This window comes from Glossina fuscipes, unplaced genomic scaffold (assembly GCF_014805625.2).
Source record: "Glossina fuscipes isolate IAEA_lab_2018 unplaced genomic scaffold, Yale_Gfus_2 1, whole genome shotgun sequence".
NCBI classification, from domain to species: Eukaryota; Metazoa; Arthropoda; class Insecta; order Diptera; family Glossinidae; genus Glossina; species Glossina fuscipes.
Genome location: NW_023998415.1, coordinates 48,904,022 through 48,927,849, shown reverse-complemented (window position 1 = coordinate 48,927,849; position 23,828 = coordinate 48,904,022). Strand labels below are relative to the sequence as shown.

The following is a 23,828-nucleotide window of genomic DNA, read 5'->3' as shown; positions in this document are numbered from 1 at the left end:
AAAGGACTGTTACTATTAAATTTTGACTTAAATGAAACATGAGATAGTAGATAAATGAGAATATCTTATACCCGTCGTGGGACGTATTTTGTAATATCAACAACTGGCTGGCATAAGATTTCATAGTCCACGCGGATAGCGGATATTTGAAAACATATTTTATAAGATTTGGCAGCACTTTTTATGTGAGTGCATAACCTAAATATCATAGTATTTACATTTGTCTACCTAGACTAGAGACTGCGAGGGAATTCTTGGTTCGATTTAGTTGATCTTCAGACATTACCATCTAATTAGACAAAAAATAAGATTCAGATTTAAACTCTAAATGCAAGGCTTTACAGATTTAAGATCACTACGGGCTTACCGGCGGACCTGAGGACAATTATGAAGTCAACTATTTCGCAAACTGAATATTTTAAATGCGATACGAAGCAAATTGAGAGTAAATTTCCCTTCATTATTATGTATATTACGTTCTAGTCACAATTTGTAGTTCAAAAGCGAACGAGAGAAAAAACGAGTCGAGTTACAATATACATATATATATATATATATATATTCACCAAGATCTTGTATCTATACTTGAAGGAGAGTAGATCACGTTTTAAGTGCTGCTCATATCAACAGTAACTTCGTGAGAAGCAATAAGCAATTTGCATGCTTTGCATCTCTATCGTGTGTGAGAACTCGCTACCAGAACTTGGTTGTGAAGATTTCGATTCCCCAGATAATTTCTTCTATGATAGCTCTATTACTTCGAATATACGAAGAAATATTTTGTCTACAGGAATGCAGTGTGAGTAAAAATAAATAATCTTTCCGTACAATAGTAACAAGTTGTGTTCAAAAATTTTTATACCCTACACCACCTGTGGTACGAGGATATATTAAGTTTATGAAAATGTATGCAACATTCAGAAGGACTTGAGACAACACTACTTTTTGTTGTATCAATCGATTCGAAACCACTTTCTAAGTTAATTTAAGTTTGTCTGTCCGTCCGTCTGGCTTGTTTTTTTATGTTCAACCTATAGGTCACAACTTTTGGGTTATTGCTACTGCTATGAACACATTGTTGCCTAAAAAAACACGTTATTGAAAATGGTCCGATCCGGATCACGTTTTCGACTAATTACCATATAAATGGTTATTTTGAAAAGTTCTTATATGAATAGGATAATGTAGGACATTTAACGGTGACCCATGTACCGTTACAGTGTTTTTACTTGGTTTATTTGACAATTATATGAATTCAATAGACGTGATGTTGCACACACGCAACTCTATACAAAATTGGTTCGACTCTATATCGAATTATTTCACTAAGGCATAGCTGTGTGAATGATGCCAAGTTTTTTCTTTACATATTATGATAATCGTGAATAAAAAATATCCATTAGTTCGTATGTCTTACAAAAGTGAAAGCAAGATAAAGATGGCAGCACTATTTGAATTTTACATCGTTTTTACCGAATTTTTAGTGCGACAAAAATAAGTGACTAAAATGATCGCAAGAAAGTGTTTCGTTTTTGCCAAAAATATTTATTGTAATACAATGAAAAGAAACCAATAAGTAATGCATAAGACAAAATAAATCATAAAAAGTTGCAAGCTATATCTTGAATCTATGATCTTCATACATGAAAATTGTATCGCTTTATCACAACACAATGTAATCTTGTACGTTGTCACTTGTATCTAAATAATTTCTAGAAAATTGTGATTTTTCAATCTTGGACAGATAGAAAAACACCGAATTTTACTTATTAATCACGTAATGACAATGTATGGATCAACGGAAAGGGAAGATGCCTGATGATAAAAGGAAGATCGAAGAATATCGAAATAATTCACCTTTAAATTCACGAATCAAAAGCAACTAGATATGCTAAATAAACCAAATTCAATGCTCATAGTGATCGAAATTAAATTTTGATGGCGCATCTGCGGCTTACTTCAGGAAGTCAATAGGATATATCAAAACCTAAATTCTCAAATAAAGCAACTTTTTTATTGTTTGCCCACAAAAGCAACGGTGTCTATACACGCATGCGTATGCGTAATAATATGAATAATTCGTATGTACAAGTGTGCTGCTGTGAGCATTGCTCAATCGGGTAATCACTTTTACATCCACCCCTGAAGAACAAGGCTATCCTCAATTTATGATAACATTTTTAATACCCAAAAAACAACTTCAGACATCCTATGAAACGTGTATGCCTGCCATCAGCATGAAATTTTGAACCGATCGTGCCATGTGCGTCCGTCTGTTCATCTGTTTATCAATGTATTCGGGTTGATGTCGCAAAAATTCAAATATCGATTTCACATCTGATAGAAATATAGTCCATAAATTGCGAAAGACGGAAGAGGAAAATTCTATAAATTTATTATTCATGTTCAGAAATGGAAAAAATCACCAATATTCTCACGCATACAGCATCGCATAAGGTTAATATTGCAAATGATTCTGTCCATTGATTCACATGAAGATACATCATCTGATGTAGGTTATTTGTTATGTCGAACGTCGTTATTTTGGTCACACCATACCCAGTGGTGGTGAGTGGAGTCGTTTTATCTTAGCAGCATAATCACATGGGTGTCAAATGCAAGGACTTGAGGAATAGGACGCGACAAGCTAAATGTGTTAGTCTAAAATTAAATACGACGTTATTTACGACGTAATGGATTAATTTTCTCTTAAAAATCCCGTCGATATGGATGTGAAATCCGACAGCAATCGGAAAGTAGAATACGATATTTAACGGATATATTTAAAAAGCCTAAAGTTTATTTAAGTAATCTAAATTGTGGAATTGGAATTTGTACCTCAATCACTTTTATGGGACTATACGGGAAGATATGGCGACAACTTTTACGTAGGACCATACGGTAAGATATGGCAACATAGAATGAGTGGTAGGAATGGTAGTATACAAGATTCGTCGGAGACGTATACAGCCGTATTCCTTACTTGTGTTCAGATTAAAGTCTTTACCATAAGTATTAATAAAAACGTCATATTAGTTTCTCAGTATATATAATTACCTGCTGATGCTCCAGTGAATACAACGTCAATTTATACTTTATATAATTTAGTTTAATTTGTTAATTGCTTATGTGTATAGCACTTTTTTTTTTATCATGACACTTTATATTAACACTTTTTTTATATAAATTATTTTCATTTTCATATTTTTATATATGTATTTTCATATATAAATAAGCAGTTGTTTATAAATAAATTTGGTTTTCTAAGGATGAAAAAATTAATTATTAACAATTACATAATATGTACGTAAAATAGCACTTTATTTGCAAAAAAAAGACGCGCTAAATAGCGAAGCGTTATAGTGCATCAGAGAAGAATTGTGGTATAAATAAAATTGTATACCCGCCATCGAAGCATATGTTAGTCCACGTTACGTTAGTCCAAAATAAGAACAAAAAAAAAAACTATTAATAAAAGATCCTATAAATTATAAAAATTACTCAAGGTCTTGGATTGATTCAGTACTATTCATCAGATCATCATAAACAGTGATGGCTTATACGTAAACGGAAACCGATACAAACCGATTTGACGGGCATAGGAAAAAAAAACACTTTTAAACTTTTAACCAATTTATATTTACTGTAATGTCGATCTAAAAGTTAGTAAAGACATTATCGTAGCAAAAGATTTCGGTCATCAAAACTACACAAAATTACGCATTTATTATACAATTTTCACTTAAACTAGACTGGATAGGTCAAAATTTATGGTTTCGGTCTTCAATCGAAATATTTCATAATTTTTCAAGTACTGACCAAGATATAAGTGTCGACAAGAGTTAAGTTCCTAGTGAGAGAGAGAGGTCGACATTAATTATTTTGAATGAAAATAAATATCAAATACGCAGCAAATGCATCAAGTCACAAGTTGATACCTGCAATAGCAACGTTACATGAATTGTACTCAAAATTGCTGTCCTGTTAACCACATTATCCAGACTTGACCACGAGCAATCATTATATATTTGTAAATATCAATACGATGCTCGAGAAAAACGCATATCTGTCAAATGACGAGAAGGCCTTAACAAGTGCTTCAACAACAAAGGCATATGCAGATGATGGCAAAGCGTTGGATTGATTGCGTCGCTTCTAAAGAGTACTATGTTGATGCTTAATGACGAATTTTGCGAAAAATAATTTATATTTTCCTCAGTTTCGATGATTAGTGATCGAAAACGCTTTAATTATGTTTAAGCAATTCATGGCTTGAAAGCCTTGCAAAAATATATGAGGATGGCCGGTACAAATATTATCGTTAATGATCGTACTAATACACGAACGTACGAAAAAAGACCCACTAATATTGGGGGGGAAATTAAAAGACGAGAATACTGCAACTACATGTATTAGTGATTATTTGAATATTCATTTAGATTACATGCCCGTTTTTAGAGCAATGACCTCAGGCTAAGCAATTATAGGATAGCATTAATTCATAAACTGAATCGCAATGATTATCAAGTGCAAGGTAGTTTTAAAGGGAAAGGGAAACGACTAGAAAAATTTAGGTTAGGTCTGGCAATCCGGACTCTTGTCCAATATTCAATAAGAAACTCGCGAAAACTCTTTTCTGTGCGCAGATCAAGGAGATTTGCTTTTTTGTAACGCAGCATAAGCATAAGAACGATCATGATGACGATCACGACAAAGCGAATTTTGATGGCGGATCACACTAATCACATTCTGTTGAGAGATGATTGATACGCAAGGTTCACGCTAAGGCGAGTACAATTTTCTTACTTGTTGCTATCGATTTTGCCGTTTTCCGATATTATTTTATTAACTTGTTCGTTCGATCATTTGTTTGTCTTTTCTAAGTTTTTGCATATATATCCACATACATTTAGATGTATAAATATATATATACGAATATTATATAATAGGCACTAGACTTTAATTCCTGAATTTAACTGATTTTTGTTGTGGGCTTTTCTTTTTTGTTTTGTTTCTTGTTTTTTTTGTTTTTTGTAGGTCTGCCACTGCATTACTATGGCACTAATAAGTTGAACAGTGAATGTTTTCGTGTCAGTGTGCGCATTAAGTTAGCCACTAAGCAAACGAAATGTATGAGTTAATCAAAATGCTTAAACGAGTAATATTATATATTAGTGATTTAACTGCTGTTCGTATATGAATGAATTCATTTTCAAACGCAACACAACAAAGCTCTTCACAATTGCTCTACATAGCTAGAGTTACTATTGCCGCGTTGTTGGTGTTTTTGCTCGTGTGTTTTATTTCGCTTTTTTTTCTCTTGTTTAGAGTTTTGTTCATAATGTTAATTAATTTCATAAATTATTTATAATTATATACGTTATGATGTGCATACACATATATATATACATATATATATATATATATATGTTTATATATATTTACATATATATACATCTGTGTATGTGTGTTTGTTTGTTGTTTCCGTTGTTGCTGCGTTTCACTAGTAAAAAAAACCCGAAGGAAATAAAAAAACATAAATAAATGGATAAACACATAAGCAGACCACCGGCACCGTAACAAACTTTATTTTAAAATATTAATGATGCGTTCATTGTTATATATATATATATATATGTTGTATATATATATATATATATATACAACGTTGGGTGCATGAAAAACAATGCAAAAAATAACCGTATTATTATTTTTCTTGCGCACAATTTATTATAAAATTGTCTATTAAAAGTTCAAATATATTACAGATATCGTAAAATTTGTGATTGATTTTTTTCACGCGTTGGCGTTAAATTATTGTTTTTTGCTTTTATTTTTGTTAAATATTTTAAAAAGATATTTTACTTATATTTTTTTTATATATATTTTTTATGCCTTTACTAAGCTTATCAGCTACGGAAAATTGATTTAATATAAATTTAATGTAATTTTTCAAAATGTCTGTTTTTGTTGTAACAACGGGATCTGCAAAAGAGATAACAAATTAAAAGTTTTTTTTTAGAAACAAATTTAAATATTTATTTATGAAGAAAATACTTTTTTATTTTAGTCATAAATTTTCAACAGAGATTTGCACTCAGACAAATAATTATTTTTCCTTTTATATTTAGATTTTGGTTTTAACAAAAGGTGAAGAGTTTAGATATTTCCAAAAAATAAATTCTTTTTTTTTTTCTCTCTCTTTTTTTTGTTCGCTTAAATGACATCTTAAATCAAGTCACAGTTGTACAGGGAACTATAAATTCATTCTTATCGAAATACGGGTTTTCAAAAAGCCAGAGAGCTTACGAAAACTTATTCAAAGTTCGAAAGGATTTGCAGGTAGACTTAACAGCAGATACCAAACATGATACGCCCTACATTTTTACAAATTAACAGAGCATGGCATTAATTAAATTTGAAAATTAATTGATATTTACGCTTATTTTTATTTGGACGAATCTCTTTGGTGTGTCGCGTCTAACCGCAGATTCGCTTGTTTTCATATCTACAATAGGGTAGCTGCAGAAATCACTAAATACATATAACGTATTATATATATATGTGCTCTTATCAAGTGTGAATAGCGAAATTGATTACGCCACGTCTGTTCATCCATCGATTGAAATTGCAATATCAAAGCTTTAATGCGTTGAACTTTCGCATTCACTGTGGCACGAGCAACTATTACCTCGATGAGAAATCCATCAGCGCAGGATAGGGGATACATTCATTTTATCGAAACGTCTGCAATGCCCAGAAGGAAGTTTCAGAGACCCGTCGGCAAAGAATATGTATATTCGATCAGAATGCCAGTCTGTCCGTCTCTCCATCTGATTATGTCCATTGTAAACAATCTTCTGGCTGCGAGAATGACGCTATCAACTTTAACTGGCAACATCTCTGTTTTTCAAAAGGAATTAAAAATTGGTTACTTGCTCTTTACTTTTAAGCTAAAGCAGATAAAGATACAATAGTTTGAATATATATTCTTCGCGCGATGTCGTATTACTTATACAGAAATGGAAAAAAATTTCCCACGCCTATCCAGTATTATAGTGTAGCAAAATATAATTTTTTTCCAATACCTTGGCAAGGCGCATAAATAAGCTTCAAAGTTCCAGTTTCAATTTTGAAATGTGCCTAAACATGTCCAACCAGGCGCTTGCGTAATTGTATCATATATGTGCAAAACACTCTCCCATTAGCGAAAATGAAGATATTGCCGACGAGTTTGCAAAAGAGTTTGAAAGTGGCCTAAACTTTCCGCCGGACACGCCTGTACGATACAAAATTTTATTTCGAAAATAGAGAAAATCTGTCGTGCCCTTTCCATATTATAGAGCATTTAGCAATTCGGTCCTTTTACTTTGTTTTGTATTCTTTAGGATGACGTTGATGGGTGTAAAAGATTCGTTCACAGCCGAATATAATTTTCTTACTTGTTTTCTTTCTTCTCGTTTATGAGAGAAAAACAGAGTCTAAAAGGCATTTTGACAAATGGCTTGGCCGCATCGTCACGGACTGAGGAGGCTTCCCGAACCCCAGTACAGTGAAGTAAATTTCTCAAGCACTTTCTGTTTAAAAAAAAGAAAACAAAACGAAAAGTTAAGTTTAACTGACTGTTATTCTAGATACGCTCGGAGATAATTATGACTTTTTTGTTTGAATTTTTCACTAACACTTTTTCATTAACAATTCTTTATCATCATAAAGAGCAGCATTTTCACTTTATCGGTTTTCGTTAATTATGAGTTCAAGTAAACTCATAGATGAAATATGAATATGATGGGAGGGGGCAACCGTTTTCGATTCATTTGTACTCATTTCGTAAGTATTACAATGCGAGGAAATTAAACAAAGTAAATAAATAAATTGCATGTAAACATATATATGTATGTTTATATTATATTTCTAGCTAATGTGAAATATAGACTGAAATAAATAAATAATTCAATGCACATATCTGCACCTAAACACGTAAATGGAAGTTAAAGCTTCTAATAATACAAATAATGAAATGGAATATGAGTCATACGACGAATCTTTGACACCCAACATCGATCGTTGCTTCGAATGCAAAATAGACAGTTTTCAGTTTAGTCAGTGGCAGGAAAGATCTGTTCGCAAAGATGCAGCCTTTTATTGGAAGCTCTACATAAGCAGCCATAAAAGCTCGAAGCAGAGACGACACAACTATCGATGTTTAGTTGAACATAAACATCAAATCATAGAGTCTCCAATGCTTAGGCTTTACGGGAAGGCAAATGAAAAGTTTAGTAAACACTGATGCCTTGATGTTGAGAAATAAAAATTACAAAGCGTTCATGTACGAATGTAGTTTGTATATGGCTGTTTGAAATGCCCTCGGGAGATAATTATGCCAGGGTTTAGATAAGCGCCTATTATATATAAATTGTAAATTACAATTAATTAATTATTTAATTAATTGTGAATAGCGTTGTGAACGGGGAGCTTCCGTTTTCAAATGAGGAAAGCAAACTTTTTAAGTGTGGCGAGCAGACGGCAGATTAATGGACTGAAGGACATAGATAAATTGAACGATAATGTTGCGCAGATCGAGAATAGGCATACATTTGAAAGCGGCTATGATGGATTTTTTCGTGTTTTACGAGGAATGCGAGGACATATTTAATATGCTTCCATCTTTTAGTGGTATATGTAAAAACAAATTCATCCCAAAGCTATATATAGAAGATTCCTTAGAGGCATTTATTGTTTTCGATTATATGCATGTACACACACATAACTTGCGGACCGAAATAAACAAAACTAATCGTGTGTTTACGTGTAGTGTTGTTTACACGTACTAAAGACTGAAGCCCATACAGCATGAAGTATGTATAAGTAAAATGAAAATCTTTCATTATGCATTTTTGAGGACAATTTCTCATATCGAAAAGGAACAATATAATAGAATCTACAATATAAACACGATAACATAAAGTATTTCCTTAATTCGTTGTTGTGGTCGGTTTAAGCACAACACGAAGGAAAAGAAATCCGAACAATATTGTAAACAATGGCTTGATCTAAAAAACATTGCTACGATTTATAAATTATCGAAACTAAAACAAGTCCAAGAAGGTGCATGTTCACATTGTAGGCGATACATTGGAAATCCACTACGCTATAGCCAAGTTCGAAGCTCGACGTGCCAGTTCAGTATCAGTTTTTCCACGATAAAAGGAAAGACGGACGGATATAATTAAAGTGATTCAAATATTACTAAATAAAAGAAAGAAAATTTGACAATTCACAAATATACGTAAACGCATTTGTTTAGTTGAAATAACTCCATGTATATATTTATAATACATTTGTATCGGATATTTGCTTCTCATCATTTTTATTATATGGGAAAAAGGCCGAAGAAATGTTGAAAATACCAGCCAGATGACCGCAATGGTTATTATCTCGAGGAAGATTCGAAAATTCGTAGATTCAAGATGACTGTTCGCTATTCGCGGGCTAGCTTATGGAGTGACGCTTGAATTTTAAATCAAACATACAGAAACACTCCATGCTCCTTGCTTCCATCCACTCTCTACTTATAATCCTTTCCGACCACCAGTATGCTTGCACGTTTAGGAGACATCCCTTGAACCTCTGATCATGTGAAATAAAAAAAAGAAAGAAAACTATATCCCAGATAGAGTATACTGTCTGGAACAAATTTCTGATAAGCTTGGTTCACATATAGTGCGAAGGCTGAGTTATCGCTCCTGGAAAAGCAGATGTAAAAATATCATATAGAGGACGCAACAATTCCGTATCCTATTTCCAATATTCGGACATAAATATATATAATGGCCTGAATTGCCTGATTCTAATCCCGCATACTAATGAAACTAAAAGTAATAACAAATTTATTGCCTATAACATGCTCGAAACTTTGAAAAGTCTCTGTCGCGAAACACGATTCCTCAAAACGGTCCGCAAAAGAATTCCTATAATTTTCATTCTTTTCGTCTGAGTTTTTTGACAAACTTGGAAAATAACATTTCGCAGAGGACATAGTACATAGGACAGTCTTTTACAAATCAATTCGAACATTTTTAATTAAGTGACTTTTTTGGCCAAAAATTAAACTTTTCATGCTGGTAGCTGGTATTTATACAAAGATCAATATTTTAAAAACAAAGTCTCCTTACTGCACTAGTCGTTGGCGTGTGGAGTAAATATGTTTTTTTTTTCCTTTTTTTTTTAAATCATATTTGCACAAAGATAGGCGTAGGTCGCAAAGTTCTTTTGCCATTTTTTCATATTTTCCCAGAATATATATAAATATATATATATATATATATATATATATATATATATATTATCTCCTACTTAAAGGAATGTACTTAATAATGACCTCCTCATACAATATTATTCTACTCTTTTATATTTCCTTCTATGCTAAAAAAGTTGTCAAAAAACCTTTTTTGCTAAAGGATGTTACCGCGAGTAGTGTTACACCCTTTCAACAAATTTTTTATGAATTTTTTCCCAATCACATCATCAGTATGTTTTTTTTTGTATTTTGTATTGTATTCAATTTGTAGTTGAGAAAATGTATATGTATATGTAAATATATCGATAGAAAAGATTAAATTGGTATGGTCACGGATAAAATGCATATCTTGTAACTTGAAGTCGTATTTTTAACTCGCGCTAAAAATAGATATACCTTTCTCTTGTTCTTATTCTAAGCACAAGTTCCAAGAAAGCCAATTGTTACGAATCATCGAAGAACGGCAGTACGCTCATTTTGGTTGAAATGCTTTGCAACACCCAAAAGGATGCTTTCGGTGGTCTCTTAAAGTATCCATATTGTGGAACAGTATCAAGTTCCATATCGATCTAAGCGTGTTCATCGTTCCGCTTGAGCAAATGTCTGCGACAAATATTCTCTTGGTCGCAAAAATCGATCGAAGATATCGATCTGATATTTGCAAAAGCATTGCGAAGAGATTAGCACCAGATCGATTAGAACGCTCGCGTACTGTGCAGGATAAGCTGCATTTTCCCGATTTTTGCTCGTTACTCACAAACGGCAATAAATAGGGGCAACAGATTTTAATCTGTATTAGCAAAAAAACGGTGAAAAACCAAGCCCACTCTATATTCAAGCATATGGCCATTTTTTTTTTTTTTTTTTTTTTTTTTGCAGTTCAATCAAGCTGTTAACACAACGAAGCATTCAAGATGGACTTACGAGTCTCGGGATCATAGCTATAATAATGGCGCTAGCTGACAATCTTTAATTTGCTTATTCCATTCGTTCGTACCGAATATAAGTGTAATTGTAATGCTTTTTACATTTTTTGATTCACATATTCATTTATTGCAAGAGGGTTGAAAAATGTATTTACCGTTGCTTGCGTAGTTTCGGTGGCAAGTATGAAAATAAATATATAAAAATATTTACTAGTTTTCGTAAACAACAATTTAATGACTTTGTTTATAATTTACAAGCTTTAAGTTTTCTCTACTCGCCATTAAAATGCTATTGGTATATTCATTTTGCCAAGACGTTTGGAACACCCGGAGAAAAGCTTACGAGAACCTCTAAAGTGCACATATTCTTGCGACTGGCAAATCATATTTTGAATTGGTCTTGGCAGTGTCGCCGTCTAATATGTCTATGTCTATGTCTAATATTGACAGTAAACATTGGTGCAACTGGTGCTTCTTAAAGAAAAGAAAGAAAATAGCTACGAGTTTCTAAAGATGAAGTGTAGTTTGTTATTTCGGAATTTTAATGCGGCGCCAATATTTGCTTAGATTAATCAGAACACGTGCTTGACGCGAACACACAACAGTATATAAAGATATCATTGGGCGGCTTAGCATGGAAAGTAAAGCCTTAGGTTGAATTCGTTCTTTTTATTCGTACCAGTTCGAAAACTGTGCAAATGGGTTTGAATTTTTTCTCGCAAATCCTTTGAATAAATATCGATCTTGTATAGCAATCTTATCCTATTATTATTAAGCAGATGCTGTGATATATTCCAACCAAACTTTCATAATCTTTGATTGTTTTAATTTCCAAGGATAATTCTTAACATGTGCTTTTTCGTATGACTTGAAAGTTCTTCATTTCATTCTAACATCTTCAAGCCAAGCACGTTCGAAAGTTAAAGGTTTTTAGTAACAATTTTTTTTTTTTTTTTTAGTTTATATGTATACGCCAAAGTAAACATCTGTATATATATATATGCGTATAATGGTTGTCGGTCTGGTAGTTTGACATTTTATAGTCCTTATCTTAAACTTGCAGCTGCTTAAAAATGTGATTTCATTCTAGCAGGATGACGAGCACACGCGCTCTTAGTTACCGAAAATTACAAATGAAATAAAAAGTCGACAGTTCCTATGTATGCATATGTTTCGCTAGCTTTTTATATACTTTTGTGACATTTTACTTGTTGTTTCGTGTTTGTGCGCGAATCTATGTGTCTATGTGTCATGTATATATATGTATATGTATATATATGTATATATGCAATTTTTTATCATTTTATGCAAAATAAAAGAACAGCAGATTTTATCCTTCCCCTTCCCACTCAGATGCAACTACCGTTTAAACACCGTCTATTTTCTTGTTTACAGATGATAAATATACATATACGAATATGTACCGATTTATATGTATGTAATGGAAAGTGAGTGTATGTGACAGACTCTTTTTATATTGTATGTGAGCATGTACGTACTATATATGGGACAACAGTAAAATACCACATCTTTTTGTATCGACTATCAAAAGATGAGAGTACACAAAATTTATCATCGCGCTTGTAAAAATGTAATGTAAAAAGATGTGAACCGATTCAATGGATTTTCAATTGTCGTATTCCGTATTTTAATCCATTTTTAGGCTGCAAGGGTTCATCTTCTTTATGCTAATATTTTATTATAAAACCGTTTCCTTAGAAGAACTGCGAACATATCAAACTAGATGCAAGACACACCTACTTCGCCCATTATAAATCCGTATAGCCGTATTGAATATCGTTGCCGTTAACCCAAGGAATGATACGGACACTGGATTTCGGCAACGATACTGTTACTTATGTCACGTATAATAATACCAAATATGAATAATTCTTTCGTAAACACGCCCATATTTCTCTAGAAAATCGAGTTTCGATATGATACCGGAAAATATAATAGGCATCCAATAATGTTGTCAATTCTTTTAAAATTTTTGCCAAATTTTAGATCCTAATAAGATGATTACATATAGTGAGCTTTAAGATAAGGAAAACTTTCTCATTTTTTCGTTTGTTTCTTTTTTCTCCTTTTGTTAAGCTTATTGTTGTTCCTTGGCTTACTTTTCCCACTACTTTCACGTTTTTATTGTTCACTTGCTTTTTCAGCCATTTTATTACTGGCACTAACTCTCTTTTTCTACGAAAAAAGAAAAAAAAAAATTTAAAAATAAAAACAAATAAATAAAAAATAAAAGCAGAGGAGAAAAGAAAAAATACCGAAAGGCACTTTCCTTTGTTGGCGTTGGGTATATATTTGTGCGATGGGTGTAGATTTAAAGAGCCTTTCATCTAGCGTTAAATATTTTGTAAAATTCTTATGAAATTTATGGTGACTCCTTTTCTTTTATATATAATAATATATACACATGGATTTATTTAAATACTTTCATATATTAAAACGAAATTTATAAAAGGCTCTGCCGTAACGTATATACGTCTAAATATATTTTATCATATTCGCACACTTATACGTGTATTAGAATTGTAGGTCAGATTGGATTCATAATTTGAAATGATATATATATATGTATATCTCTCTAGCTATGAAATATATATATACATATATATATATAAATGTATATATGTTGATATTACATTTTCTAAGCAATAAATATATAAATATAAGCCTACACTACAAATATTAGCTAAAGAAAAAAGTTTGCGGTGCTTTTCCCAATGGAACGTTTTAGAAAGTCGCAGCTTTAGCAATCCGTAGTTTATCGCACAATATCATATTTTGCAAACTAAGAATGACTGGCACTTTTAATGCATTCGCTGCATCGCTCAGATCTGGCTGCGCGCTCGTGCCCACTATTTCACTTCTCGCAGAACTCTCTTAAGGGTGCGAAGATGAGTGAGATGCAAAAGAGTCCTATGAAAATCCTTTGCTTCAATCCTTCATTCACAAAACCGAATAAATTTTCTAGTTATGCCACAAATTAATCGTTTTAATGAGAAAAAGTTATCCATCAAAATTCCAGATAATTGGCATAATAAAAAGTTCATTTAAGAGAAATATGCTTGAATTGTGGTCATATTTTGATTCGTTGGTTTTGCACTCTCTTTGAATGGAAAACAACATATTTGGACACATCGTCTTTAAAGTCCTGTCTCCAGAACGGAAATTCACAAAGCAATTTCTAACTGCCCGTAAGTACGAACATTAGATTCTACCCAGCTACATCGGAAGTTATTTATGACTTGACCTAATAGAATAATATTTGCATACCCCTTATTGGGCGTTGGGTTATTCCAACGATGAAAACCAAAAATGGGATAGAAACCAAATAGAAGAAAACACTTCACAAATGATGCAATCAGTGCAACGTTTCTCCCACATTTCGATGCTTTGTTTATAGAATCATTTGCTGACTGCGGTTGAGTTTCCCCATTGATATCACTAGAGTAGGAGCTACTAGAAGTGACACCTGGAACTGCCATTAGCTGCCATTGCAAACGCAGACATGTGTCACATTTTTTTTGTTCCACAAACTAGTGAATGGAGTGAATACGACATCCGTTGAAAATCAAATTTCTCATGTCCTAATTTTCCTATAAAAAACTGAAAATACTTTTAATATTCTCAGAATGTTAGCTCTCTCCCTGACAATTTCACTTTTCTTCTTGATTCTTAGGAATGAGTAGGCTCCTACCGAAATTCAGATTAGTTCAGATTAATCGGATTATTTAGAAACAAAAAAAAAAAAAACAAAAGAGCTTTTTTCTAAAAGCCACCCATCTCCTGATCGAAAAGACCATTTCCATCAAAATATCATGTATCGCTAACCAGGTCGGCTGAAATTAAGTACGCAAGCATGCACGCTGTTTACACAGCCAATAATGCGGTTCATATAGCAGATATTGTACCATATTCCAAAGGGGTATAGCTAACGTTCCCGGGAAGGAATTTGTTAATAGACCAATCAAGGTTTATTCAGAGATCTGGTATATTATATGACCTTGTAATAATTTGGCCAATTACTGGGCTCTCAATCAACACAAGTGAGTTTTTGCTATCCACAAGTGACATGTATAGAACATAGTGTATCGCCTATATCGGCATATATAACAAATTATGTTTTTATGCAATTTAGATGCATGCCTTAGGAAGCGTTTCCTAATTTTCATACTTAGATTTGAAGATCGTGACTAGAATAGATGGCCAAATGAACGGACTTGATTGATTCCGCTGTTCAAGGTTATCTAGCGCTTTATAAAATTTTTCCAACCTCAATATATCGCAAGGAATGGTTATAAAGAAGATGTGCGTAGCCACTGTGGTAGCGGTTATACAAGACTCTCTTTAAGAGCCCCCAGATAACTTTCTCTTTTCATTAATTTGTTAGAGATGATCCAGATCGAATCTTGTTTAGTTTTAGGACTTTGAAGATATAGGATTTTTTACGAGTTCCGGTTTGAACAAGAAATGGTAGAACCGCAGTCAATTTAAGTGTAGCACTAAATGCTATTGTAATCTCTTTACAAAATTTAGCAAGAAAGACAAATTATACGAGAGAAATTTTTCTGTTGTTATTAGTCTTTCGTGTACAACATCTAAACAGTTAAAGATTTAATTCAAATAAATTCAAAATTCGTATTCGACGAATTCGCTGCATTACTTACTCATCCGATAACTGGCAAAGGAGAAATTTCGAAACATATTGGGATATGTTTAAGCAACGCATAAAAATTATTGAAATATAAACGTGCGTATGTTAGTAAAAACCTGAAAACATTTGGAAAATGTAATAAACAATAATATAAGGGGAGTTAATTGGATAAGTTTTTATTCTTTATACTTTCTCCAAATGATGATTGGAGTTCTCTAACCTGGCAATGGTTTCCTCTTGACTAACATAGTTTTTTTTTTTTGAAGATTACCAAGTAAAAGTTTCGCTTTTGGCAATACAAGCAAAGTCAAAGAGAAGGCGGGATTCTCTGTTCATTACAAAATTTTGAAGAAAATTATATTTTCATCATAAAAGTTTTTCCTGTATGAAAATGTGCGCGGTTGTGTATGTCATTGCAGAAATTCCCATGTGGTTTAGGAAATGCAAAACGGAAACAACAGCAAGAACGATGAAACAAGAAAAAAAAAAAAAAAAAATCAGAAAAAGAAAAAAAAAAAACCCTCTCTGGCACAATAAGTTTTTTAACCGGTCTTTTAATGTTTTCTCTATAAACTCTATTATTAAAAGTTTATACGTAAAATTAACAATTTTTCAAGAAGTTTAGCAACTTTGCAATATTTGCATAAAGACTTTGAAGAATATTACACGAAAGTCTAATGTTTCTCAATATAAAGGTACACCTGCGGATATCCATTAAGGTGAAACACAATAAGCAATCTCGCCAAATAAAAAGAAATTCGCGTCGAGAGAATCAAAGTATGCTGTAAGGCAGCATTTTAAACATTTACGAACATTTAATATGATTTGATAGTACGCTGCCTATGTTAGGGTAAAATTTTATTAAAAATATGTTGCTTATCTAAATATCGTTTAGTTGGAAATTGAAATACGTAATCAAAATATATTTTCATAAAACTTATCATTAAAATATATTTGTACGTAACAGCAACAAATTGGTTTAATTTTATGACTCATCAACAATAGGCGGCAGTACGTCAAGTAATCCATGCGTACAGAAATCCATTGCACTGCAGGAAATATGACTAAACTGCCGAAGTATACGGCCAGAGTAAAATGTTCTAATATTAAATTTATTTGTGCATTTCGTAACCCATACACTCTTTATTCAAAACCCCAAAGATTCTAAGGAAATGCAATAGAAATACTTGCTGTACTGCTTAGTCACATGAACGAAATAAAACAAATAAAAATATTATAATACGCTGTGGCGGAGCATTAAATGCCCTACATCATTTCACTTAGTATAGTTATTCATACAATAATTTTATCATAAAGACGCGTTATAGTACGAAAGTGATCGAAAAGATGATTCGATATGAACCATTTTTTTTGGGCGAAGACATGTCGATGTAGCAAATTTCATCAAAAGATGAACAGACGGACAGACGGACAGACAAGCTTAGATCGATTTACAAATTTTTTCTGAAACGATTGACATAATAAAAGTTCCAAGTCCTTCTGGGCATTGCATACGCGCGCCGCAAGTCGTGTAGGTTCTGATGAACGGTAAAAACAGTCCAAATACCCAGTCTAAATCCCGTAGTGTCTAAGGAAAGTTTCTTATCAACCATAAGTGTATTAGCTAAATAATCGGAATTACTTTCAAGTCATACCTTTAAACGGCTTCGATGAATGCTTTTAGCAATCGATGTTTTTTTTGGTGATTGCACCCGAATCGCTGAGAGCTTATGTAACAAAATTTTATTTAAAGGCACTTACACTTAGAATCTCAAACTGCTTCAGAACATACGCTAAACGGATTTGGTTTACTCGCTCCGCCAAAAGATTATTTTCAAAGAAAACGCAAAACAAAAAGTAATTGTCGTCCTCGTCATTCGCGTTTTATCATCGCAAATGTCTGAGCCCATAGCTACTTAAAAATGTTACACGAGCAATAAAGAATTTAACATGCCGACATCTATGCACAATGGATGCACAAAATTAGCTGCGTAGGTATAAGTTTCATTCATTTTTCGTGTAAAATTGAACTTTGAACAAAGTCTTGGGGCTTTTTGCATTACAAATGATATCAATCAGTAATGGAAAATGTAAACCCATTCACAATGTAATTAATGAACTCAGTAGAACTGTGCTCGAACACAGATGAAAATTATGAATCAACAACTATCGCAAACGTAACAGTCCGCTAAACGGTTATATACACTTTCACGCACTTTCAACCGGAAAAGCACTCAAATCAAGTTGTCCCACCGGCACACAGCAACAGACACTATAGGTTAAAAGAAATAGTCTTGCTAATCAAAGCTAATGCAGCATAAACAAAAACTTTAATAAGAAAAGTGTGCAATCGTGTTAGGACGGTTAGATACGTAAAGATGCCGCTAGCCTCACCTGGCACATGGCACAGTATTGATATAAATGAAATTCATAGGCATTTCAGAAGCACCTATGGCAGTTTTTGTAGGACAATCCACTTCGGTGCTTAATGCATATTATTATCAAAATTCTTGAATCGAGATCAAGCATTTAAAGCAAAACTTATTAAATGCCACTAAGTTCCAAACAATCCATTTTTTACTAAATGTATCCGTTCTAACAGTTTTCAGAATAAAAAATTCTCGTCTTTTTCCCAAGCAAGTACAACCGCTTAAGTCGATTGACGCGACCGACTTGTATAGGAATTATAATTAGATCAGAAAGGTTTAAATTTTCTGACTTGAAATTTACATCTAAGCCTTAGAAGAAAATCATGAAAGTGTTTGCACTTATCATTTTCTTCTTTTTAGTACGTCACAAAAGACGTCGATTTCTCGATTTCCGAGAATTTTCTTTTGTTTTCCTTTTCTTTTCTTTTTTTTTTTTGATATGACTACGATAATGCACAATTCCATTAAAATCTTTGTTACGTACTATGTCCATCACGTACAGATTAAGGGTATGTTAACCTTTCCGTTTCCAGTTCGCTCGCATCACGTGTAAACAATGACCGAATACCTTAATAATTAATGTATCAATGTATGAACATTCAATGCAAAAAACTTCTTCAATAAATACATCACATTAATTGGGTGCCAAGGGTAAATATCTGATTTGCATGTTAGTCAAATGCACCTCGAGGTTCATTTTATCGGTGTTAGAAGAAGAGAAGCGCAAGAAGCACTTCCTTGAGGAAATATTTTATAAAATCTTTAGTTGGTCGTATTTTTCTTTGTAACATCAGAAAAGAAAACTTTCTATCGGTCCGTAGTCTAAAAAGAAATTTTAACTCGCTTAAAAGTTTCACGGAATGTAGATGAATATTTTGCTAAGATGCTCGCTTAATACGCGGCGCGCTATAGTAGATTTGATACATGCTTGATTAGGAGCTCGCATAATTACGAACAGCATGTAATGTCCTTCCAGCACGAAAACATGCATAGACTTAATGTCACTCTACGTAGATACGCGTGGACTGGATTTGAGCTGTGAGCGAGACAGCTAATATATGAAATTGAATACCTTTTAAATGTTAGTTTTATGTTTGTTATGTTATGTGTGTGATACTACGGATAGCATATATGCTAAGTGCATGATAAGTTCAACTCTGACAATTTGACTTTGATTATGAATATATATATGTGCTCTATAACCGCATCTCTGACGAGTGTAAGCCTAAAGCAAATGGAATAACAAAATTAACAGTTAAAACCCATCGATAGTGGTTTACACCCATACACCTTTTTTATGCACATGTCACACACATATATGTTAATCCTCTTTATAATAAGCATTATAATCCACTGATACCAATGCAGGCTTATATTGCGAGCTGTTTACGGTTTACAAATGAAATTTTATTCACATTTTACTTTATTTATTTAATAATTTTTTTTTTTTTTTTTTAATATAATTTTTAATTTTTAATATTTTAATCTTCTTTTCCCACTTTTTTTTTCTCTCTTTTATTATCGTCGATTTTTGTATTATTTTTATTTCCCATTTTCCAGTTCTTTCTCTAAGCTGTATGACGATCGGAATCAAAGTAATTTTGTGGCCGCAAATTTGTAACAACAACATATTCTCGTTTTTGATTGCGTACAACAAGACAAATGAATCGAAATTTGCTTTGTAGAATAAGCGAAGCGAAAATTTAATGGATTATTAACGAGAATGGAAGGGAAAGAAAAATATAGATGAAATTCGAAAACTGGAAACACTTAGCAATAAACATAAGCAAGAAAGATGTTCTCCTCTCGCATCTGTGATTACATTGTTTACGATTTTTCATTACAAGTTAAGTCAGAAATCCCATATGTCACTTGCATATCGCTTCGTATACTTTAAGACATTTTGTTGTACGGTAAGTAATTAATTAACAGAGCTCTTGGCACGATTTAGATAATTTTCTAACATAAACAGACACAGACAGACGATGACAGATACATACACGGGACTGCCGGATCGATTCCTCTACTTATATGAATCAAGAATATATATGTGCGCACTCTATGAATGAACCTTTTAATGCACATTTCCATGTGCTGCAATATATCCTCCATGGTACGTATATAAATAAGCAAATGAAACGCTAAGATACAACCGATGCCGAAACGACTATGTAAAAATTGCACAATAATATTAACGAAAGCACTAAGAAGTTGTGCTAAGGTTATCTGCTGTAAATTCTAGCATACGACTTTTTCTCGCTTATCGTAAATATATTTGTCGTCGTATTTTTAACGTTTCCCGAATTTGACATTTACGTATAGTTATCACAAGCGCCGAGTTCAAAATTTCTTACATTCTATATATATTTTTAGATTCCAGCAACAGATGGCATTGTGATGTACAGATGAATAGCCGGGTAGATGGACGGACAGAATGACATGTGAAAAAGATGATCGCGATTAATTCTACTAGGTTTACGATAATCTATGTGTAGAGCATGTTTTGGTAAAACATACACACCCAGCGGCAGATCTTAAGGACCTACTAATGTCAATTAGACAACTTTCTGTGCCTTGTAGAATGTTTCCTGCCGTTGCATTTTCGAAAGTCTTTAAAACAATTTCTTTTAAAAAGTTCGAAAAGCATTTAACGATCATTGCTCAAAGCAATTATTTCATTAAAACCGTTCAACCAGACCTCTCAAACAGCTGAACCTTTTAATCAAAATCTTCATTATTTTTTAATAATAGTTTTACGTTTTTCATATACCTTTTCGCCGAATTGCCTTAACAGGTTAAAAACACCAGCTATTTTGCATTAAAAAAAAAAACAAAAAAAAAAAATAAATAAACCATCACATTTCATATTTTAAATAAAATTTTCTTTTCTTTTAAACCGTGAATTTTCTTTCCTTTTCTTTAGTTATATCTTATTAGCTGGTTCGTCTTTCTCGCGTACGTTAAATTTAAAAAACTTTCATCATCAGCTATGAATTTTTCAGCACACGTTTCTTGCAGCATACGTAAGAAGACCCGTTAAAAGTACATATATATATATATATATATATATATATATATATATATATATATATATATATTTATTTATTTATTTATTTATATATATATTTATATATATTTATTTTTTTATTTATTTATTTTTATTTTATATTTTTTTTTCTATCTTCCAAATATTCTCTATATTTTATGTTTACTTGGGGATATGCAGTAATCTTTATGGTTTCTGCTTTAATTTCGTAATAACGCAAGAAAATTTACGCACGTTTTTCTATTTATTTATTTTTATTTATTTATTTTTATTTATTTATTTATTTTTTTTTTTTCTTCCTTTCTTTTTTACATTTTAGTAGCACTAGAAAAACACGCAACAGTGTCGTATCGTTTTGGTATGCACGCGTTTTCTTACAGACGATTTACGAAATATGTGAATGCACAACGACTTCAGGCACACAACTAAAGCGCCAAGTCATCAGGTAATAATGTATGTGCATCAGAGATTCCAATATATAGTTGGGCGAAACACAATATATTCAAAGCAATAAAGGATAACAAACGAATTGTAGAACAGTTAGTACGACGACGAATGTTTTGATGAAAACGTAACACACAAAGAAAACAACAGAGACTTTTATATTTGTACGGAGAGATATAAAGCGAACGAAAAGGCGAGAGCGAAAGAGAGACAAAAAGGAAAAAGAGCGAACGCGTATAACACACACACACACACACACAAACACACATGTACATATACAAATAACGATAAACAAGAAAGGATATGTTAGGAGAGCATTCAATGTTCGTAGTGGTTAAATAACAATAAAATGCATTGCATTGCTGAAGAGATGGAAGAAAATATACAAAATTGCATACTCGTATGCAATAGTGACGTCATTAAAAAAGCTTTTCTTGCCGTGTTTATTTTGAAAAAAAGTATTCCATGTTCCATGAGTTGAAAAAGAAAAACGGATTATATTTGTGTGTGCGTGTGTAAATGTGAAGATAAAAAAAAATAAATAAATAAATTAAGGTTAAATTTATAAAAACTAAGAGCAAAGGGAAAGCCAAGCGAGGCTTAAACCGATTCTTTTTGCATCTATCTATCGCAGATATGATTTGAATTAATTTGTAGCGCAAAAAGAAAAGAAAAAAAGTGAAGTCGTATTCTGATTTGAGCAAAACTCCACTCACTCGATATAACGATCACATATCGCATAACTTATTGATTACATTCATACGATTTTTCCTCGCTTTATAGATCGCCCTGGAAATTATGAATTATTTTTACATCGTCCGCTATATTTTTAAATCGTATTTTCGACAGATCGATCAAGTCTTTTGGCCAATCCAGTTCATGTGGTCCTTTCGATCGTTAAACCTTTGCCCATTTTTCTAGTAAAATAATTATACCAGCACCGTCGAGCTTTTCGCCTTTCTGGCGCGAAAAAGTAAACGAAGGGCTTTCCGCAGGCCTCCGTTGAAGTCGGCCTTATAACATCGGTCAGATAAGAACATTTTTCAGAGAGAAAAACAAATAGTAATCAGACTGGACAGTGAATGTGGAAGTGCCAAGCTTTCTCCTAATTTTTCCCGAGGCACTAAGGATTTCGGTTATCTGCGATTGCTGTGACGGAGAATGGCGCTTTTTTTATTTTACTGCTTCATTCCGACGGTTTGAGCAAGTGCAAATAGCTCACGATACACGATTTCTATTCAATTCTACAGATCAACAAGTGTTAGCTTAGGTGGTCTCGATCTATATTTCGCCATCGGTAGAGCACATTTATTCCTCTTACGTGAGCCACCTTTCACGGTTGTTTTCAAACTAAGATTTGATTTCGATCCACAACTTTTCGCATACAATGGTATCCCAGCATCGACTTTGCTTGGCGGGCTGTCCTAAAAAATGGTTCAAAAATATTTTCTATGATCAATGTTTAGATTCCCGATCTGGTGGGAAAAACTCCACACACACTCTTAATTTATTAGCATTAAAAAATAATTAAAGACTCAATTAAAAGCCATTGTCGAACAGTTGTACTATTTGGATGCCATAATTTTGGAGAGCATTTATATAAAACTGTAAGATTTACTGTGAATCAATTTAACCGGAGAAATTTGTCCATTTTCTAAATAAAATTTTTGGCCTTGAATGAGCATTTCCATGCTCAAAAGAACCGCATACATCCCATATGACCAGTGCCAAAAAAACAAATGTTAGAATTAAGAGAAAAAAAAAAATAAAAATTTGCAGCAAAAAGGAATCGTGGCAAAAAAAAAAAAAAACAAATTCAATATTATATATATATTTTACAAATTTGTTTTTAAACATTTCAAATTAAGATTTTAACTATAATTAGAAAAGCTTTCTTATCTCCGTATCTCTTTCCACTGCTACTGCCCACAAGATATCAATATGCTCTTTGTTTTCACTCTCTGTCAATTTCAATCTTATTCTCTCCCTCTCTCTCTCTCTCTCTCTATAAATA

At 32.6% G+C, this 23,828-nt stretch overlaps 1 protein-coding gene across 2 annotated transcripts in view; it reads right to left on the bottom strand.

Moving 5' to 3' along the window:
- Positions 1 to 21,229, bottom strand: part of LOC119645078 (CUGBP Elav-like family member 4) — a 683,800-nt gene extending 662,571 nt beyond the window's left edge. The window contains exon 1 of one of the 2 annotated variants that reach the window (XM_038044960.1): positions 21,095 to 21,229. The gene's annotated coding sequence lies outside the window, so the exon portion shown is untranslated. Of the gene's footprint in view, positions 1 to 3,057; positions 3,151 to 21,094 lie in introns of those variants that run through there. The other variant, XM_038044958.1, reaches the window with a different exon arrangement.
- Between the last annotated feature and the right edge of the window lie 2,599 nt (positions 21,230 to 23,828).